The sequence below is a fragment of the Dendropsophus ebraccatus genome, chromosome 7 (genome assembly GCF_027789765.1).
Source record: "Dendropsophus ebraccatus isolate aDenEbr1 chromosome 7, aDenEbr1.pat, whole genome shotgun sequence".
NCBI classification, from domain to species: domain Eukaryota; kingdom Metazoa; phylum Chordata; class Amphibia; order Anura; family Hylidae; genus Dendropsophus; species Dendropsophus ebraccatus.
The window spans coordinates 44,023,497-44,044,800 of record NC_091460.1 but is presented as its reverse complement, the minus strand read 5'-3'; positions in this window follow the sequence as shown (position 1 = coordinate 44,044,800).

Here is a 21,304-nt window from a genome sequence, read left to right as displayed (position 1 = left end):
GCTTACATCAGGGGAAAGGACCGTGGGGGTTATTTCTCCATAACTGTAACCCCTCTCTCCCCTGACAGAGAATTCTGCATGTATGTGCCCACATCTGCCCTGCTCATTCCTTCATGCTCCCTGCAGTCTCTGTCCGCCCTTGTGTTTCCCATCCTCTCCATTACAGTACAGTAATTTATATTATCACATATTCAGCTGTTTCTGAATGTTTGTTTCATTTGTTTTACATGTTATTCAGAATAATAAATCATTATTTTTGGGGTGTGGAACCAAATGTCAATTTCAATCATTTTTTATGGGAAAATTTGCTTTGGTTTAAGAGTGATTTGGATTACAAGCACGGTCCCGGAACGAATTATGTTTGTAATCCAAGGCACCATAGTACATTTATTTAGGAAACTTGCCTCCTTCTTCGGATATGCTGCTCTTTCCCTCCCATTGTTGACAGCTCGTTGTCTAGGTTACTAACCACAAATCTGCTCTAATAGCAGAGGTCTAGATTCATATATAGATAAAATATACAAATGTATTTACAGTATATATAATACAATATATACAATAAGGGGGAGATTTATTGAAGGGTGTGAAATATACACTGGTGTAAACTACCCATAACAACCAATCACAGCTCAAAAGAGTTGATTGCTATGGGCAGTTTATACCAATGTATATTTTACACCCTATTTTACACCCTTTGATAAATGTGGGCCTATAGGTCTATTAATCTACATCATGGATATATATATATATACACTCACCGGCCACTTTATTAGGTACACCTGTCCAACTGCACGTTACCACTTAATTTCTAATCAGCCAATCACATGGCGGCAACTCGGTGCATTTAGGCATGTAGACATGGTCAAGACAATCTCCTGCAGTTCAAACCGAGCATCAGTATGGGGAAGAAAGGTGATTTGAGTGCCTTTGAACGTGGCATGGTTGTTGGTGCAAGAAGGGCTGGTCTGAGTATTTCAGAAACTGCTGATCTACTGGGATTTTCACGCACAACCATCTCTAGGGTTTACAGAGAATGGTCCGAAAAAGAAAAAAACATCCAGTGAGCGGCAGTTCTGTGGGCAGAAATGCCTTGTTGATGCCAGAGGTCAGAGGAGAATGGGCAGACTGGTTCGAGCTGATAGAAAGGCAACAGTGACTCAAATAGCCAACCGTTACAACCAAGGTAGGCAGAAGAGCATCTCTGAACGCACAGTACGTCAAACTTTGAGGCAGATGGGCTACAGCAGCAGAAGACCACACCGGGTGCCACTCCTTTCAGCTAAGAACAGGAAACTGAGGCTACAATTTGCACAAGCTCATCGAATTTGGACAGTAGAAGATTGGAAAAACGTTGCCTGGTCTGATGAGTCTCGATTTCTGCTGCGACATTCGGATGGTAGGGTCAGAATTTGGCATCAACAACATAAAAGCATGGATCCATCCTGCCTTGTATCAACGATTCAGGCTGGTGGTGGTGGTGTCATGGTGTGGGGAATATTTTCTTGGCACTCTTTGGGCCCCTTGGTACCAATTGAGCATCATTGCAATGCCACAGCCTACCTGAGTATTGTTGCTGACCATGTCCATCCCTTTATGACCACAATGTACCCAACATCTGATGGCTACTTTCAGCAGGATAATGCGCCATGTCATAAAGCTAGAATCATCTCAGACTGGTTTCTTGAACATGACAATGAGTTCACTGTACTCAAATGGCCTCCACAGTCACCAGATCTCAATCCAATAGAGCATCTTTGGGATGTGGTGGAACGGGAGATTCGCATCATGGATGTTATTTTTTTTATCTACTAAACAGTTTTTACAGGGGTATCTTAGAGACTCAAAAAAATTATATATATATATATATATATTTTTTTTTTTTTTTTTTCTAATGCATTGCCTTAATAAACTTATATTAACATGTAATGTGACCATTAAAATGTATGATTTTTTTTTTAAATCTACTATTTAACTTCCGTTGAGTTACAGCAGTAAGGAGTGACACAGACCCTTTTGCCACCAACATTTGTGTTGGGAACTGCAGGTCTAAGCCCTAAAGTTCCAGATCCCCTGCCCTGAGCCCCCCTATATACTGTACATCCTTATATACAGTAGCTCTGGGAGGCTTTCTAGCATGATCCTTGGGATCATTGCTGTCACCACTCACTCTGCTTGTGGTTTTATAGTAACAGATAGAAATAGGTTAGATATAATGACCATGTTTCAATATCTGTCTCGGATCAGGGGGGAAAAAAATCTATGCAATACATTCTCTTTAACCTCTAAAGCCTGTTTTGGCCTTAATGACCAAGCTAATTTTTCAAAATCTGACCTGTCTCACTTTATGCGCTTATAGCTCAGTGATGCTTTAACATATGCTAGCGATTCTGAGATTGTTTTTTCGTCACATATGGCATTTTATATTATTGGCAAAATTTGGTCACTACTTTGTGTATTTTTTGTGAAAAACATCAAAACATCATGAAAAATTTAAAAAATTTGCATTTTATGAACTTTGAAATTCTCTGCTTCTAAAAAAAGGTCATAGCAAATTATTTACTAAGTCACATTACCAATATGTCTTCTTTATTCTGGCATAATTTGGTAAACATATTTTACTTTTTTAGGGTGTTATTGGGCTTAGAAATTTATTAGCAAATTATCAAATTTTTGTGAAAGTTTCTAAAACTGATTTTTTTAGGGACCATTTCTTTTTTTTAAGTGGATTTAGGAGGCTTGTATACTGGAAACCCCCATAAGTGACCCCATTTTTGAAACTAGAAACCTTAAAGAATTAATCTAGGGGTATAATGAGCATTTTGACACTACAGGGGCTTGAGGAAAGTATTAACCATTAGGCCGTAAAAAATTGGAAAATTAAAATTTTCCAATAATGTATATGTTTAGATTAAAGTTTCTCATTTTCAAAAGGAACATGAGAAAAAAAGCACTGCAAATTTTGTAACGCAGGTTCTCCTGAGTATAATGGTACCCCATATGTGGGCGTAACCTACTGTATGGGCACACAGGAGGGCTCAGAAGGGAAGGAGCGCCTATTAGCTTTTTAATGCAGATTTTGCTGAAGAAGTTTCTGAGCACCAGCTGCGTTTGCAGTGCCCCTATAGTGCCAGCAGAGTAAAACCCCCTCATAAGTCACCCCATTTTCGAAAGTACACCCTTTAAAGAATTCATCTTGGGGTAGGATGAGTATTTTGACCCCACAGGTATTAGAGGAAAGTATTCAAAATTAGACAGTAAAAATGAAAAACCCAAATTTTTCCAATAATATGTTCGTTTAGTTTTAAATATCTCAATTTCACCAGAAACAGGAGAAAAAAAATTAGCCCAATATATGTAACGCAGGTTCTCCTGAGTAGAACGGTACCCGATATGTGGGCATAATCCACTGTTTGGGCACACAGCCGGGCTCAGAACGGAAGGAGCGCCAATTAGCATTTTCAGTGCAGATTTTGCTGAAGAAGTTTCTGAGCACCAGGTGCGTTTGCAGCGCCCCTGTAGTGTCAGCAGAATAGAACCCCCCAAAAATTCATCCCATTTCAGAAAGTAAACCCCTCAAAGAATACATATTGGGGTGTGGTGACCATTTTGACCCCACAGGTATTAGAGGAAAGTATTCAAAGGAAGACAGTAAAAATTAAAAACCCGAATTTTTCCAATAATATGTTCGTTTAGTTTGAAATTTCTCAATTTCACGAGGAACAGGAGAGAAAACTTACACCAAAATTTGTAACGTAGGTTCTCCTGAGTACAACGGTACCCCATATGTGGGCATAAACCACTGTATGGGCACACAGCAGGGCTCAGAAGGAAGGGAGCGCCAATTAGCTTTTACAGTGCAGATTTTGCTGAAGAAGTTTCTGAGCAAAAGGTGCATTTGCAGTGCCCCTGTAGTGCCAGCGGAGTAAAAAAAAAAAAAACATAAGTCACCCCATTTTAAAAAGTACACCCTTTAAAGAATCTGTAACGCAGATTCTTCTGAGTACAACGGTACCCCATATGTGGGCATAAACCACTGTATGGGCACACAGCGAGGCTCAGAAGGGAAGGAGCGCCAATTTGCTGGAGCAAAACTGCAGTTATTAGAATAGCACAGTTACTAAAATACAATAAAAAAATGAGATTACAGGTAATGTAAGGTGGTTACGGGCAACCTGGGGTGGTTGTGGGTAATCTGGAGGTGGTTACGGGCAACCTGGGGTGGTTACGGGCAACCTGGAGTGGTTACGGGCAAGATGGGGTGGTTACAGGCAACGTGGGGTGGTTACGGTAAACTGAAGTGCTTATAGGTAATCTGGAATGGGTACATGTAATTTGGGGTGGTTATGGCAATCTAGCGTGGTTACGGGCAATCTGGAGAGGGTCACTGGCAATTTGGGGTGGTACAAGGCAACGTGCGGTGGTCAGAGGCAACCTGGAAGGAATTACGTGTAATCTGGCGGGATTAGGGGCAACCTGGGGGGGTTACAGACAATCTGCGGTGGTTACGGGCAACGTGGGGTGGTTACAGACAATCTGGGGTGGTTACCGATAAACTGAAGTGCTTATAGGTAATCTGGGGTGGGTACATGTAATTTTGGGTGGTTATGGCAATCTGGTGTGGTTACGGGCAATCTAGAGTTGGTCACTGGCAACGTGTGTGGGTCATAGGCAGCGTGCGGTGGTCAGAGGCGACGTGCGTTGGTCAGAGGCAACGTGCGGTGGTCAGAGGCGATGAGCGGTGGTCAGAGGCAACGTGCGGTGGTTACTTGCAATCGGGAGTGATTACGGACCATCTGGAGGGGGTCACTGGCAATTTGGGGTGGTTACGGGCAATGTGCGGTGGTTATGGGCAATGTGCGGTGGTTATGGGCAATGTGCTGTGGTTATGGGTAACGTGTGGTGGTTACGGGCAATCTGGCGTTATTACGGGCAACCAGGGCTGGTTACGGGTAATCTGGGGGGGGGGGGGGGTTAGGGGTAATCTGGGAGTAAACTGCAATTATTACTATAATAAAAAGTGTGTTTTATTTTTTTGTATGTTTTTCACTTTTTGTACTTTACACATTCATTTTCACTGTATTACTATGATTACTGTGATATTTTCTATCATAGTAATCATAGTTCAGTGACAGAGACCAAATTGGTCTCTGTCACTTTAAATTTTCAGGGGACGTCGAGGAGGACAGACCTCCGTGGATCCGGTGAGTATATGGGGAAGGGCGGGGGACGGGGGTGACTGGGGGGGTATATACCGCTGATCGCCTGTACCGGGACCACACGGGGGGTCCCCGATCACTGCCCCATGCTCTCCGCTACCTCCGGTGGCGGAGAGCGTGGGGCTTTGATCATTTATTCATTTCTATCCCTGCGAACAAACATCAGTTTACCACATGGGTGTTAACTGCTCGCGGGGAGCGCGGCACCGCTCCAGGCTGAGGCAGCATGCTGTGTGACATAGCCTCCTCCCGCTGCCCGATCAACGTTAGGGACAGCGGGGGGAGGCAGGGAAGCCATGGCGTTTGGGGAACGTCATGTTGCGGGAACTACTTGTTTTACATGACTTTCCCCAAACATCATTTTGCAGCAAGGGGTTAAAGGGGTTATCCAGCACTACAAAAACATGGCAACTTTTCCCCTACTGTTGTCTCCAGTTTGGGTGGGGTTTTGAAACTCAGTTCCATTGAAGTAAATGGAGCTTAATTGCAAACTACACCTGAGCTGGAGACAACAGTAGGGGGAAAAGTGGCCATGTTTTTGTAGCGCTGGATAACCCCTTTAAGCTATGTACACCCACTCTTATTACTCTCATCTATCTCCTCTCTTAGGCTATGTTCACACTTGGTTTAACAGCGTCCAATGCATAGCAACAGCATATCAGGTGCAGTAACATCCTTTTTTTTACTATTGATCTGAGGGCACCATCAGGTGTGCCCGCAAATCAATTAACCATTCACTTCAATGTAATGTGCGACACATAATAGGCACGTAATAGGCAGGTACATTATTTTTATTGCTGTTCTAAAGAACGGGCATTAACATAACGCTGTGTGAACACACCAGGCAGCATTGCATTGATTTAAATGTAATGCAGCCCCTGCAGTAAAGAACAGACGCTGATTCCATTGCAATCAGCACTTGTTCTTTACATAAAAAGTATGTTGTGTGAACATAGCCTAAAGCTAAAGTAGACAAGAAGCGGTACGTTCCAATTGCGTTTAATTCACTCATATGTGACAGCAACGTTTCAGCTTCTCAAACCTTTGAGAAAGACTTCAAGGAGGAGCTGAAACGTTGCTGTAAGACATGGGGGAGAAAAGTCACTGCCTCGTCTCAGTTTCGGTTTTATTGGAACTTGGACCTAGGAATCAGGGTGCTGGAAGTCAGGGCCGGTGTCAGCACAAGGCTTACCCGGGCAAGTGCCGGGGCCCCAGTGCCTCCAGGGGCGTAGAGAGGGAGAGGGGCCCGGTATTCTAATGTTTAGCCCCTCACTGTAGTGCAGTGTAGTGTAGTGCAGCACTGTAGCGTTGAACATCAGAAGACAGAAAAAGAGCAGGACCTGTGAGCCTTCTGCAGAGAGAGAGGGATGAAGGACCTGATCACATGACCCACAGGTCCTCAATACTACAGTGTGGAAATCGGCAGGCATAGAGGAAGAAGGAGTAGACTGAGATGTAAGTGCTTTGTGTATGTCAGTCAGCAAGTATGTGTCAGTCAGTAATGTGTGTGTTAGGGCCCTATTACACCAGCAGATTATCTGACAGATTTTTTTGAGCCAAAGCCAGAAATGGACTATAAACAGAGAACAAGTGATAAAGTAAAGACTGAACTTTCTCCTCTTTTCAAATCCACTCCTGGCTTTGGTTTAAAAAAAATCTGTCAGATAATCTGTTGGTGTAATAGGGCCCTTAGTCATGTCTCAAGTGATTGTGCATAGTGGATGGATGGTTTAGGGGCCCGCTGAGGCTCTGCCGCCAAGGGCCCGCAAAAACCTGGAGCCGGCCCTGCTGGAAGTAAGCACCATTCATTCTGTTAGGCTATGTTCCCACAACGTTTTCTTTTGTCCGTTTATAATTTTTAAAATGGCGTCTGTTATTTTGCTGTTTGGCCGCCTGTGCAATAACAGCTGCTGGTACATCATTCTAGTTTGGTTTTACTAATTGCTATATGTTAACATTACATAATGTTGCTATTTATGTTAAATAACTAAGAGATAACCTTGGCTGTTTGAAAAAAAAAAAAGACAGTCATTTAGTTAAATCATGGCTATAACTGACGTCTTTTTTAAAAAGAAAAAGTGGGCACCTTTTCTATTTTTTTTTTTTAATGTTGTGTGAACATAGCCTTACACTGCCTTCCCCTTTGGATTTATAATAATAATAATAATAATAATAATAATAATAATAATAATAATAATAATAATAATAATAATAATAATAAAAGGTAATTCCTCATTGACTGCTTCGCTCTTGATAGTGATCCATTCCGTACTTCTAAGTAACAGTCATTACTGGAACTTCCCCATAGCATCTTCTCTTCTTACAAATGGTGTGCTGCCGCTGTATACACTGCCTTCTATTGATTTAGCACATGTTCTTGTTGTTAAATGGTAAATAATATCCCCTGGTCATCAATATTTTTCAGCTATTTTAATACAGGCTTCTCCCTCGTCAAATCGTGTGATCTGTTCTGTCATCATCCCTCCGAGATCTATAAGCGTTTCCTATGATCATAACTCGACCTGAGTTCCAGCTGTTTCCACATCAGTGGCAAATTAAATATAATTTCTTTCTTTTGGCTAACCGTCCTGTCTAACGTATATATCTATACCCCATGTGTCCTATTGAGGTTTTCCTTTCCATGTACTACGCAGTATATTGTAGTTTTAATATCCTTGTCTGCTTCTTTATGCAGCCAAGTCTCAGTGAACCAATTAGATCATATTTTATTTGAAACACAGGTGACTAGACTGTATACTACTTGCTCACATCATCTGTGTGTTTATAGGACTGTGATGGCTTATAGTAATTGCATGGCCTACCGTACCTGCATTGCTCAATAATTGCAGGACATTCGCTTCTAGTTTTTGCATTATACTAGAATTTCATCTAAATATAATTTTAGCTAATGATCGCCCAATGATCTACATTGTTATTAAATACAAATTGAGGTAATAATAATATCCAGTAATAGTAATGTAATATAATACAGTGCAATTACATAAAATCCACTGACAGGTTATAACATGATGATAACAGATGATAACATTCATGACCTTGTGACAGTGGCACCTATAGGAGGATATATTAGGTAGCAGGTGATCATCCACTTCTTTAGGCCATGTTTACACAACGTATGTCTAGCATAAATCAGGTCCGTTGTTGCAATTTGCAACAACGGCCGGGATTTATGCTAAACATATGTTGTATGTGAATGAATGGAGTCCCGTCCGGAGCCTATACACGTTATACACTTCGTCCAGGATTCCCTCCGGCTGTACGAAAAACTGACATGTCAGTTCACACAATGGAGCATGCGGCTTTGACTGCACGTTCCATTGTGTGCATCGGTGAATTGGGATGCGGGTGTACTTGGGTGCATTTGAACCCGCATTCACCATAAATGAAGATCGTCCGGCCGGGACTGCGGTACCGGCTGGAATGATCTTCAGTAACACCGGCCATTCTGTGACCAAGCCGGGTAACAGAACAGCGGTGTTATAGGCTGTGAAAAGCTTTGATCGGTCCAGGTCTGAGCGTTCAGACCCATATCGATCAGAAGAACAAGCCAGGAGAAGACTGTGCTAAGCGCGATCCTCTCTGTGCCTGTGTCACATGATCAGTTGGGCTCTGAGTTTATGGAGTCTTACTGATATCAGAGTGGGGAGTGGACACACTGCAGCACAGTCCTCTTTCCTCTCGTTCTCGCGATCGGTGCGGTCTAAACACTCAGACTCTATGACAAGTCAATAGTTTTCTATGATGACAGTGACACTTTAAGCTGATGTGTTGGAAGCAGGAAAAATTATAAAAAGGTATAGGAATTTGAGCAACTTTAAAGGGGTTATCCAGGATTACAAAAGAAAAACAACTTTTTTTTTCTTTCCAAAACAGCACCACCCCTCTCCTCAGGTTGTGTGGGGTATTGCAATTCAGCTTCATTCACTTTAATGGAACTGAACTGCAAAACCCACACCCAAACTGAGAACAAGACTTATGCTGTGGCAGATTTGCCCCTTCTCCCTGGCGTACGCCTTCCATGCACCCCGCTCGCCCGATCGGTGGGCTGGCAGAGCTTGCTGGGGTGTGATGAGGCGAGGAGGAGGTGTGGCCTCCTCCCACGCCAAATTAATCATGATTTACGCCCGGTACGTCGGGGTGCAGATTCAGGCGGCTCTTAGTGAATCCTGCCGTGAAAAAGGGGGCGGGGCCTTATATAAGACCAGCACGCCTGTCTTCATAAATTCATGTGTTTGTCTCAAGGACAAATGGTGAACCAGTGGCAGTCATAGATGCCCAAGAATCATTGATGATTTGTAATTTACTTTTATTAAAAATATCAAGTCTTCCAGTACTTACCAGTTAAGATGAGCGAACCAGCCGAGGTTTGGGTTCGTATGAACCTGAACTCTCGGCTTCTGATTCCCTCTGTCTGCCCGCTCTGTGGAGAGGGTGCATACAGCCTAAGACCGCCTAGAAAACTGGGATACAGCCTATGGCTATGGCTGTATCCCAGTTTTCCAGGAGGTCCTCAAGGTTGATAATTACTGGAAGACTGAAGATTTTTTAATAGAAGTAAATTTCAAATCTCTGGCATACCCCTTTAAAATTATTCCTAATAGCAGACATACCCTTTTTGTAACAGAGACTGGTGCATACCATTCAAATCCCTTTGAATAAACTTGCACTTAAAAGTGAACATAATATTGAAATACGTATCTTAAAAAAAATGCTGGAGATCAACTCTGCAAACTCTAAAACTAAGTTTACTCCTAAAACATGTTTACCTTTTCTCTATTAATACAGTCCAGAGTCTACAAGAACAGCTTGTTATATCCTCCTGAGTAGCCAAATAGAAACTTCTCAGAGCTACTTGTCACATGTCATTTCATCATTGCTATTATTGTATAATAAAGTGAGACTCCAAACAAATTATCATAATTAGTAAAAATGGAGCTACTAGGGTCAAGGAACATTCCGGGGCCATTCATACTATACTCCGGTCTCTCAGATGGGAGTTTCTAAAGTTCTCTGTATAATACATGTGTTCAACTATATTGCTATTTTTTTATTTTAGAGTTTTTATTTTAATAAAAAAATGTCCTTGATGTCTTTAGGATGAAGCTATAACATTTCTGGTTTTAATCTCAGTAAATTAACTAATGCTCACAGTATTTCACAGAATGTTATATACGAAAACATATACATTTATGCCCAAAATTACACTCACATTCACACATAAGCATTAACACAAGCCAACACTTGCCCATACACTAACATACACAGATATACAGTACATTAATACACAATGATCATGATTATCCACATTCACATGTATACACTTACATACAGAACCGATCATAAAGTGGCCACAAGGGCTTCCACCACCAATAATCACCTTTGAGAACAGCAACTCAGGAAATCCCTGAATTGACAGCCCTATGTTATATAGAGTTAATGGAAATACATACATGTGGGTCCTTATTTTTAAGTATCTATGTTGGTTTGTGGCTTAGCTATCTCAATAATGGAAAGATCCTCAATTAATGGAAAGATCCTTCAGTAAGCACTTACTGTACATACACTAACAGCATATTACAGACCCCAGTATCAGGTCCCCACCATATTATAGAGTCCAATTTCAGGCCCTCAGAATATTACAGGCTCCAGTATCAAGTCCCCAGCATATTATAGACCCCACTATCAGGTGCCCAGCATATTATAGACCCCACTATCAGGCCCCCAGCATATTATAGACCCCACTATCAGGCCCGCAAGCACTTTCAGAGATAATCCTCTTCACTCTCCTTCACTTCCCCTTCTCTTTGCCACTGCCAGCAAGAAGAGTCTCTCTGATCTCTGAAGCTGCTTGCTGGTAGTAATAATCAGTTCTGTGGACAGAGAAGATGACTAAGATGGTTGATTACAGTGCAGTTATATCCAGTAACTCACAGGGGGCATCCTCTCTGATCCATGTTGCCCTCTTTTTCTCCATTTGCCCTAGAAATAACAGCATGTGGAGTTTTGACATTTTTATCTGGATACGTTATTTTTTTTGTCATTGTAGAGTACATTGACACACCCACATACACTAAGGGCCCTATTACACCAAAAGATGTCTGACAGATATCTGACAGATTTTTCAGCCAAAGGTAGGAACGGACTATAAACAGAGAAAAGGTTGTAAAGATAAGACTGAGATTTCTACTTTTTTCAAATCCATTCCTGGCTTTGGCTGAAAAAAATCTATAAAATAATCGGTCAGACATCTTTTGGTGTAATAGGGCTCTAACATACACTCACGAATACCAACATACATACAACAACAACAACATACATACACTTATAAACATCAACATACATTTACAGTACATACACCCACATACACTAATTAGCTCTCATGCATACCAACATTCATACACTTTCATACACTAATGTATATTTACGAAACACACACCTACATACACTAACATACACTCACAAATACCAACATACATACACTTATATACATTAACAATAACACTCACATACACTAACACTAATAAATACCAACGCTACACTAGCATACATTTTACAGTACATACACCCACATATAATAACATCCATTCACAAATACCAATATACACACTTACACACTAACATACATTTAGAGTACACACACCCATATGTACCAACATACACTCACAAATACCAACATACACACACTTACATACACTAACATATGTTTACAGTGCACATACCTGCATAAACTAGCGATACAGTGCTATACATTCACGCACACTAACATACATTCACACACACTCACGTACATTAACATATCCATGCACTGCAATGGACACGCAGAAAATGAACCATAGTACATGAGAATACTATGTACAGGAGACAGTGAGTGTCTTAGCCCAAGGTCTGAAGTAGCCTTTATTTGCAGCAGACTATGCCTGTCTGTTCTTCACGTCCATGGAACATAGTCCTTCATGTTGTTTCATACACAGTGTTTTCTTTAATTAAACTTATCATAGCAGGAATAAGAAAGCGCAATCGTTTTATTTTGACTGGGAATCTATTGCACTTTACAAAGTCTAAGTGGGCTTATGCAACACAAACTTGTGGGACGTTTAACATATCAAGTTCAAATAAAAATGACACGCAGATCATTCACTTGTAAAGCTGCCTTGTGTTCACTTAATGGAGCCCTCTATCCCTGCGGTTTCCGAAATATTATAAGTATATATTCCAGATTAAACTTTCTATTTTCCTCCAGGTAGAGTTCCTTTTCACGTCTCTCAATAGCTCAGTTTCAGGCTGAAGAATCAACTCGATCAGCAAAATCAAAGATGATTATACAGTTCAGTAGTCATTTAAGATTTCTGTGGCTCAATTAAGCATGTATAGCATGCCACAGCCACTGAGACTCTGTTTATCCAGTCAAAGTGCCCTGTAATTTATTTCAAATAATCCATCTTTAACAAATAAAGAGCCCATTGAGAGCTCCTCGCTGCAGGCGGCCATTGAACAGCAGCTTCACCATCGCATGTTTTTCTGGCTTAAGTTAAATGCCTGACAAATTTGATTCAGATATTTAAAAAGTCTTTTTTTTTTTAACCTGATATAGACTCGCTGTTGACTTTGCTTTGCCCCAGTAATTGCTTACAACGGCGTAGCAAATCGCAAATACGAAATTATAACAATGTGGTCTTCAGCTGAAACAATGCAATTCTATGTTACAGATGTTGTCGAGATTAGAAGTCGAAGCAGAAGAGCTCAAGGCTGTTGGAAGGAAGGAAAACTTAAAGGGGTTTCACTAGGTTTTCTATGAATAGACTATCTGTAGGAATCCATTGATTGATGATGAATGATAGAGGAAGTCTCCTGATCCACAGTTATGCCTACCCTTCAATATTTATAAAGCAATTGTAACATCCGTAGAGGACAGTGAGCCCTAACTGCACCAAGCCCACTGTCCCTGACTACTTGGATGTACTGCCCTAGGAGGTAGACCCCAACTGGGCGACGGTCCCAACCTTGCTATGTGCAGGGTTAGTCAAGGGAGCGGTCAGTGTTAGCGAAAACTGGAAAAGTATGGGCCACAAATGAGAACAAGAAGCAAAGACAGATAACAAGCCAGGGGTCAAAGCCAGAGAGCAAAAAGAGGACAAAATCAGAACCGAAGACAGAACAGTAAAATGCTAAAAGTGGTCAGTTATACAGGAATCACAGAAAATACTGGAGCACTATGTAGGATAACTGCCTATTTAAATATCTCTCCACAATAATCTGCAGGAGACACGATCCACATGATTGGCCCAGTACTCCTGCAGTGCTGATAGGCTAACTAGCCCCACAGTCACTGGGCCGGCCAAGCTGACACAATCCTGGCTGCTCGAAAAATTCAAAACTCCCGCCCCGTCTCTGTCACTGCCGCAAGACGGAGGAGACAAGTGAATTCCTGACAGAATTAGTATTATATAAAGAACTATGAGTGTGCTTGTGCCCTGTTCACTTGAATGGGCTGAGCTGCATGCCACTGCATTCTGCTTATTGCTGGGGGTCTCATAGGTTGGACCGCCACATATCTCACATATGGTATAGCCTTAGGCTTCAGTAGACCAGGCATAGCCTTTGCTATATTTAGCAACATGCACACAAGTATAAACTTTTGGCCTTATCTATATTTAGTGTAATAATATACATTGATGGTGCATTCAGACCATGGAATCCGTGCGGAGAAGTTTCCGTGGATTCCATCGCTCAACCCTGCGTGCTCCTGCTCGCATCTCTGCCCATCCTAAAGACTCCATTTTATGGTCAGGCGGTTTCCGCCGTGTGTCCAAACAATTGACATGCCAATTCTTTGGGCAGACAGCCGAATCCTATGTTTTTAAAAATTTAATACAAATAAATTAATTAAAATGTAATTAAAATATAAATAAAAGTTACACAGTTATAGTAGACTCAGTATATTTAGTTCCATAGAAGTAAATGGAGCTTAACTGCAAACCACACCTGAACTGAGGACAAGAGTGGGGCAAAAGTCTGCCATGTTTTTGTAGCGCTGAATAACCCCTTTAAAGACTTTGCTCATGGTTAGGTTTGCTACAATATCCTATTGCATGGCATGCAGAAAAAATGGTAATAACTTGAAATCCACGCAGCAACATCTCAGGCCAGAGGCCCACAACGAGTCCAGTGTTGGCAAAGTGTTGAGTCCTTACACAGCTATTTCCTCTTCTGGCCAGATGGTTATCCCTCTCAGAGTAGGAACACGAAACCTTCTGAAAAATCACGGTGAGCTGTGATCACCGCAACTTACCCAGAGTTGACTTGGAACTGGATTAGCAATGAGCCAGGGCACATGCTTCCCAGTAGGCTCTGGTGGAAGGAATATGTATACTGAACTAGGCCTTATTTAAACAGGGAATGTGCAGCTGACAGCAATGTATTTAAATGGCCGCAGGAACGATACAAAGATTGGATGTGTGGCTGACAGCAATTTATTCAAATGGCCGCACGAATAATACAGGGATTGTTTGTGTTCCGGTCACTTGATTAGTTGTGCCGCTGTAGCGGCACTGCATGCAAGCGCTGATCTCACTGATTGACACTTGGTTGTGGCCATGGACGGCTAAAGATTTTTTTTTAAATGTAAAAGGACCCTTAGCATTACATTTGATCATTGCTAAACAAGCTGTATCAACAGCACATTTACAGGTTGTTAAGAAATGTATATATGTGTACGAGATAAAGTACAGAATTCCATAACACTGTACTTGTATTCAGCTTCTAGTAACATATCCTAGGGGAAAAGAAAAATACATTTTTAAAATTATGACGTCCCTTGTAGTCGCAGCCCTGTCTGATCATATATTGCGCTTGCTTTGATAATAATTATTGAATATCAGTCTCCAAGCACAACAGGTACACACACATAAATATACAAGCTGCCACATTTTAGGTCCACATTTACTGACAAAGGATTGGGATGGGATTTATAATGATATTGCCTGAGCACCTGGAACAACAGGAAACATTTACAAATGCATATATAGGGGAAGCGTAACATCTGGAGAGTATGTATATAGCCATCTTCATCTCTCTTCACTGAAAATGAGTATTCCTTTCAGATCTCCCAATGGGAAACCTAAAGTAAATATCTTGCTTCTTTACTGACCAATAACACTGACAGGCATGATCTCCATAAACAGTAATTCCCTATCTGCTGCAATGGTGTATTACAATATATATATAATATATAAATTAAATATAGTTAATTTACATTTATACATTTTCTGTATGAATCCATATGATAGCTGCCCACTTTTGCCTTTACTCCTTTGCAGCCAAGGCTGTTTAAGGGTTTAAGGGTTTAAGAATTCAGAGGCATTGTATCTTGTGAGTCTAACGGAGGACACAAGACTTCCGATGCCTCACTACATCTATAAAGCTTTACCTGCTATTTGTAAAAGGACCAGTTAAAACCAAGTCAATTAATCTTTGATGTGTCAGAATTTATTGTATGTTCAATGATAGAAAAAAAAACACCATGCGGGTTATTTGCTAATAACTAGCTGAAACATGATCACGCACTTTAAGCAGATGTGTAAAAAAATCTCTAACCAAACATTTTGTGAAATGAACTTTGGGAAGTCTTTTTTGCCAAATATTGGCAGTATGGTGGACCAGCGCTTTGCATTGTTATATTCAGCACTGGGGTCCTCAGTTCACTGTGTGCTTTTTCATAATTGTTTGTAAGCCTGATATCTTGCAGTTTTCATTCTAACCACTAAACCTTATGATAGGCTGACACTTCCTTCATTCCTATATATATTAGGGATGAGCGAACTTTTGAAAAGTTTGGTTCGGTTCGATCCGGCGAACTTTCGTGAAGTTCGGATTTGTACAAACCGAACTTAAAACAAACCTTGGTATAACGGCTGAATAATTGCAGCTACAATAGTGGGAGTCTGATAGGGTATAGTTTTGTTTAGTTGCAGTTGCTATTACAATGAAAAAAGTGGAAAAAGATCAAAGTGCAAAAATAATGAAAAAAAATTGGGAATAAAAAAATTATAATATTAGTAATAATAATAAAATATAGTGAATAAAAGTGCAAAAATAGTGAAAAAAATAGTGAAAAAAAAAGTTGAGGAGGAGGCGGCGGCAGCAGCAGTTAATTGCACCCAGGCCAGTATTGTTGAAAAGAGACAAGTTGAGCAGCAGGAGGAGGCAGCAGTTGATTGCTCTCAGGCCAGTATTGTTGAAAAGAGACAAGTTGAGCAGCAGGAGGGGGCAGCAGATAATTGCACCCAGGCCAGTATTGTTGAGAAGAGACAAGCTGAGGAGGAGGCAGCAGCAGCAGTTGATTGCTCTCAGGCCAGTATGGTTGAGAACAGACAAGTTGAGGAGCAGGAGGAGGCAGCACTTGATTGCACCCAGGCCAGTATTGTTGAGAACAGACAAGTTGAGAAGCAGAAGGAGGAGGCAGCAGTTGATTGCTTCACCTATAACAGCTTATGAGAAACAACTTTTTTTTTTAACTTTTTTTAAATATTTAGGTTTTTTTTTTACTCTTTTAAACTTTATTTTTTAAAACTTTTTTTAAACTTTTTTTGTTGCGGCTAGCGGGGTTGACGGCACCCAGCAAAGCAGAAACGGACTGGTTTTGTGGGGCGCTGACTTAGCGTCACACTCTATGGAGGGCTTCAATAACTTTTGCTGCTATAGGTTACTTCACCTATAACCGCTTATGAGAAACAAACTTTTTTTAAAACTTTTTTACTTGCCTCTAAACGGGGTTGGCGGCAGCCAGCAGAGCAGCAACGTGTAGCGTGTATTCTCGGTCACGGGACAGGATCTGGTTCAATGCTACCTGCCCTGACTCTTTTCTCACTTTTCTCTACCTATTTTTTTTTTCTCCCTAACTCTCCCTAGATCTCACAATTTTTTTTTTTTTTAGATGCCTATCTTTCCCTATCTCTCCCTATGTCTTGATTTCTCAGCCTCTTTCCCTATGTATCAGCTTATCTTCTATATGCAGCTTTCCCTGGATCTTGCTTTTTTTTTTTCTCTTCCTCTCTACTGCTTCTCTCACCAACACTTTATATTCCTTCTTTATCCCTCCCCGTATCTATCTAGTTGTTTGGCTATCTATCTCTTTTCCCTCAGTATCTGATATGGAGCTCCTTTCTCTGTGATTTCTGGCCACACACTGAGAAGCTGCTGGTGCGCACAGGCACTTCCTGGTGCTGGGGTGTGACATCACACATCTTGATATTCACAGAAAACCAGGATACAAGGCATTATAGGAGTAATAATCCCTTGTATCCTGGTCTATTCTGTGAAAAAAGTACAATTTTGTGTCGCTGTTGTTATTTTTCACCAGATTCATAATGAACTTTCTCAAAGTTCGGTTCGGTGCCGAACCAAACTTTTTGCAAAGTTCGTAACGAATCTGTTTCGTAATGGTTCGGGTCGCTCATCCCTAATATATATATATATATATATATATATATATATATAAAATCGGGCCATCACAATAGGTAATGGTGAGAGCTAAGTCTCTCCTTCCTTGCACATTGACCTCCACACAGGCCGCATAGCATGCATAGAAAATTTTCTATAGAAGTCAGCTCAATGCCATTGTGCTGATGCCCATGGGCTTCTGTAAAGTATATCTCACAGTGTTGTTTCTAAGCAGTAAAAAATGTATGTGACACATTACCTTTAAGGGGCTTTTTCATTTTGGCAAGTCCTACTAGTTACAAGGTTAAAAGGGTCTTCTGAAAATATGCACATTACAAGGTTCTTCCCATGCTTGGACTATCAATGATCGGCTTTAATCTGTGGGGAAACCTGTGTTCTATTTCCATAGAACCCACCACAGAAGAAACTGAGTGAGCACTACACAATACAGGACAGATCCTCAAGAGCAAGAAATGGTCTTTGTAACCAGTCTTTATTCTGGCTATAAGATGATGATTTTAACAGTGGATTTTCTTCTATCAATTCAGAGCTATATGGTATGAGACTGGACCCTATAAATCAATGACAAATTCTAAAATAGCATTTGTTGTGCATATATTTAAAAACTAACCATTAAAGGGGAGAAAAAAAACTTTTAAATCAACTAGTGTCAGAAAGTTATACAGATTTGTAAATTACTTATCCAGTACTTATCAGCTGCTGTAAATCCTGCAGGAAGTGGTGTATTTTCTCCAGTCTGACACAGTGCTCTCTGCTGTCACCTCTGTCCATGACAGCAACTGTCTAGAGCAGGAAAAATTTTCCTACTTGTCTGGACAGTTCATGTCATGGACAGAGGTGGCAGCAGAGAGCACTGTGTCCGACTGGAGAAAATACACCACTTGCTGCAGAACATACAACAGCTGATAAGTACTGAAAGGCTTAAGATTTTTAAATAGAAGTAATTTATAAATCTTTATATCTTGCTGGCACCAGTTGATTTAAAATTATTATTTTTTCTCCAGAGTACACCTTTAAGTCTTACAAATATCCTTGTATAATTGATATTTAGCCACTTAACTTTTATGGTTATTTTCTATAAGAAAATGGTAAGTTGAGTTTGTCAGAACCCTATACAATATAGGAGGATTTTTTATAGAGTGATTTTTCAAATGTACCTGTCATTTAGAAAGATTTTAAAAATCCTGCCTGGTTTTGTTAGATTAACAAGGAGATTTATTTTTTCACTTTAACTGCTGTTATTGTTATTAAGTCCCTAAGAGTTCCTTCTATGTGTCTATTTCTCACTCTGTCCATTTTAGGAGAAGGGACCAGAGCTGAGCTGTTTTTCAGTAGTACCCACACTGGACTCCCCCCCCCCCCCCCCCCCCCCACCCTACGTCTCTGGCTAATCACAGGACAGCACCTACTCCTCTCTGCTATGTCATAGCTGGCACTGTGCTGGGGGATTATTTACACAAAACACTGCTATAGATGTCATGTAGGGAGGAGAAATTGTTGCAGAAACACTTTGTAAGGGGCTGTGTGAACAGAAATAAAACAAACAACAGCAACACTGCAAGAAAGAATTACATTTAGCACTGAACTGCTGCTGCCACTGAGCGGAGCTGAGCCTACACTAGACAGTACAAGGACAGAAAGCCTCAGCCTGCATTAACACAATAGAGGATCGCTCTCTTTCTCTTATCCACATTTTTGCACATAGCACATGCTTAGCCCCAACCCTACTTTGTGTTTGCCACCCTGGCTATGTACTAAAGATGAACTTAGGGAGGGCAAAGCCGTAAATAAACACCTATAAAAACCCCAAAACGAAACAATAAAAATCAGAAACACGACACAAGTTCCTTTATTGTACACTATCTCTTAACGTAATTAAAAACACCCATTAAAAACAAAATGTGGTGTCCCATCCATTCCCATATGTGTTGTACATTTACATAGTAGTAATAACGGCAAATTCATATAGTAGTGCTCTAGTACAGTACAATATATTGGCAGCTATTAAGAGAAAGGGCATGTAATAAATAGATGGTAGCAGTCTATAACTTCTATTTAGAGATGAACGAACCTGGAGCGTGCTCGAGTTGATCCGAACCCGAACTTTCGGCATTTGATTAGCGGTGGCTGCTGAAGTTGAAAAAAGCCCTAAGGCTATGTGGAAATCATGGATATAGTCATTGGCTGTATCCATGTTTTCCAGACAACCGTAGAGCTTTATCCAAGGTCAGCAGCCTCAGCTAATCAAATACCAAACGTTCGGGTTCGGATCAACTTGAACCCGAACCCGAACCCGGTTCGCTCATCTCTACTTCTATTATATTGTGCAAAATACGAGAGATGCATAAAACTGCTACTATACAGCTGTAGGCTATGTTCACACTGCGTATGAATCCGTCCGTAGTGCGAACCGCGAATATACGCACGTAGTTTTGAGGTTGATGCGTTCGCTTGAAAGTATATGATATACGCCCGCACAATGCACACTACATATGAGATTACGGCCGGATCGTATACGGCGCTGTGAAAAATGAATAAGACCATTGTTTGAGGATGGAAATGTTGAAACTCACGGCCGTGGATTTCCATGCGGTCCCGTACGGAGTACTTATTTCAGCCAAATTGAACTTGATTTTTCGATCCAAAAGGTTCTGTGAGGTTTACGGGGCTGAGCGAAGATTTCCAAGTAAATAACCTGCCTCAGATCGCTTCGAAACAAGCTAGGGAAGCATAACTGTACTACGGGCGTATGTTCACGGTGCGTACGCATCCGGCCGCATGTCTATTTTTCCCACGCCCGTAGTTTCAGCCGCACATGTACGGCGGCGTATGAAATGCGGCCGGACTCGTACACAGTGTGAACATAGCCGTAAACTAAATAACTGCCTACAAAAAGTGCATAACAGAAAAATAAACCCCAGAGCACGGCTGTCCCTTTTCTGAATTATGCTTACCAAACCATGTATGTAACTGAACGGAAGGGACCCCACCTCAGACTCCACGTTTTGCTTTTCCATGGGTGTTTTTAATCATGTTGACAGATAGTGTATAATAGAGAAACTTGTGTCGTATTTCTGATTTTTTATTTAATTTTTGGGGGTATTATAGGTGTTTATTGAATTACAAAAATGTTAAAAATCAACTAGTCTATCAAATGGAGGGAAGTTCTTTGAAACAACTGTAAGCTGGGGTAAGATGTGCTTCTTAATAAAGTTGATATAGCTTTCCAACTGTCCTTAAGCCAGACATTGAAAGCTACTTCTATTTCTGTTAAGTCAGAAAGGCTCCATTCACTTTTGCAAAAAAGGCTTAGGAAATGTAAAAAAGTAGCATTTTTTTACATAAGCTGGCTTGTTTTTATATCTGAGAAAAATGGCAAAGTAGTGTCATCATTTTCCCTGTTGACTCTGCCGTATAAGATATAACAATCACGATTATGATTAATTCCTTCATTATATTTTATTGCACCAGATTACATTAGAAATAGTCATTTTCCCTCTAACCCATCGTCTTAGAAATGTATTGGTATTCTAAAAGCCGGGCTCTTTCCAGAAGGAATGCAGAATTCTCTTGTGCTGTCACGTAAGTAAAACAGATTTGCAGATAAG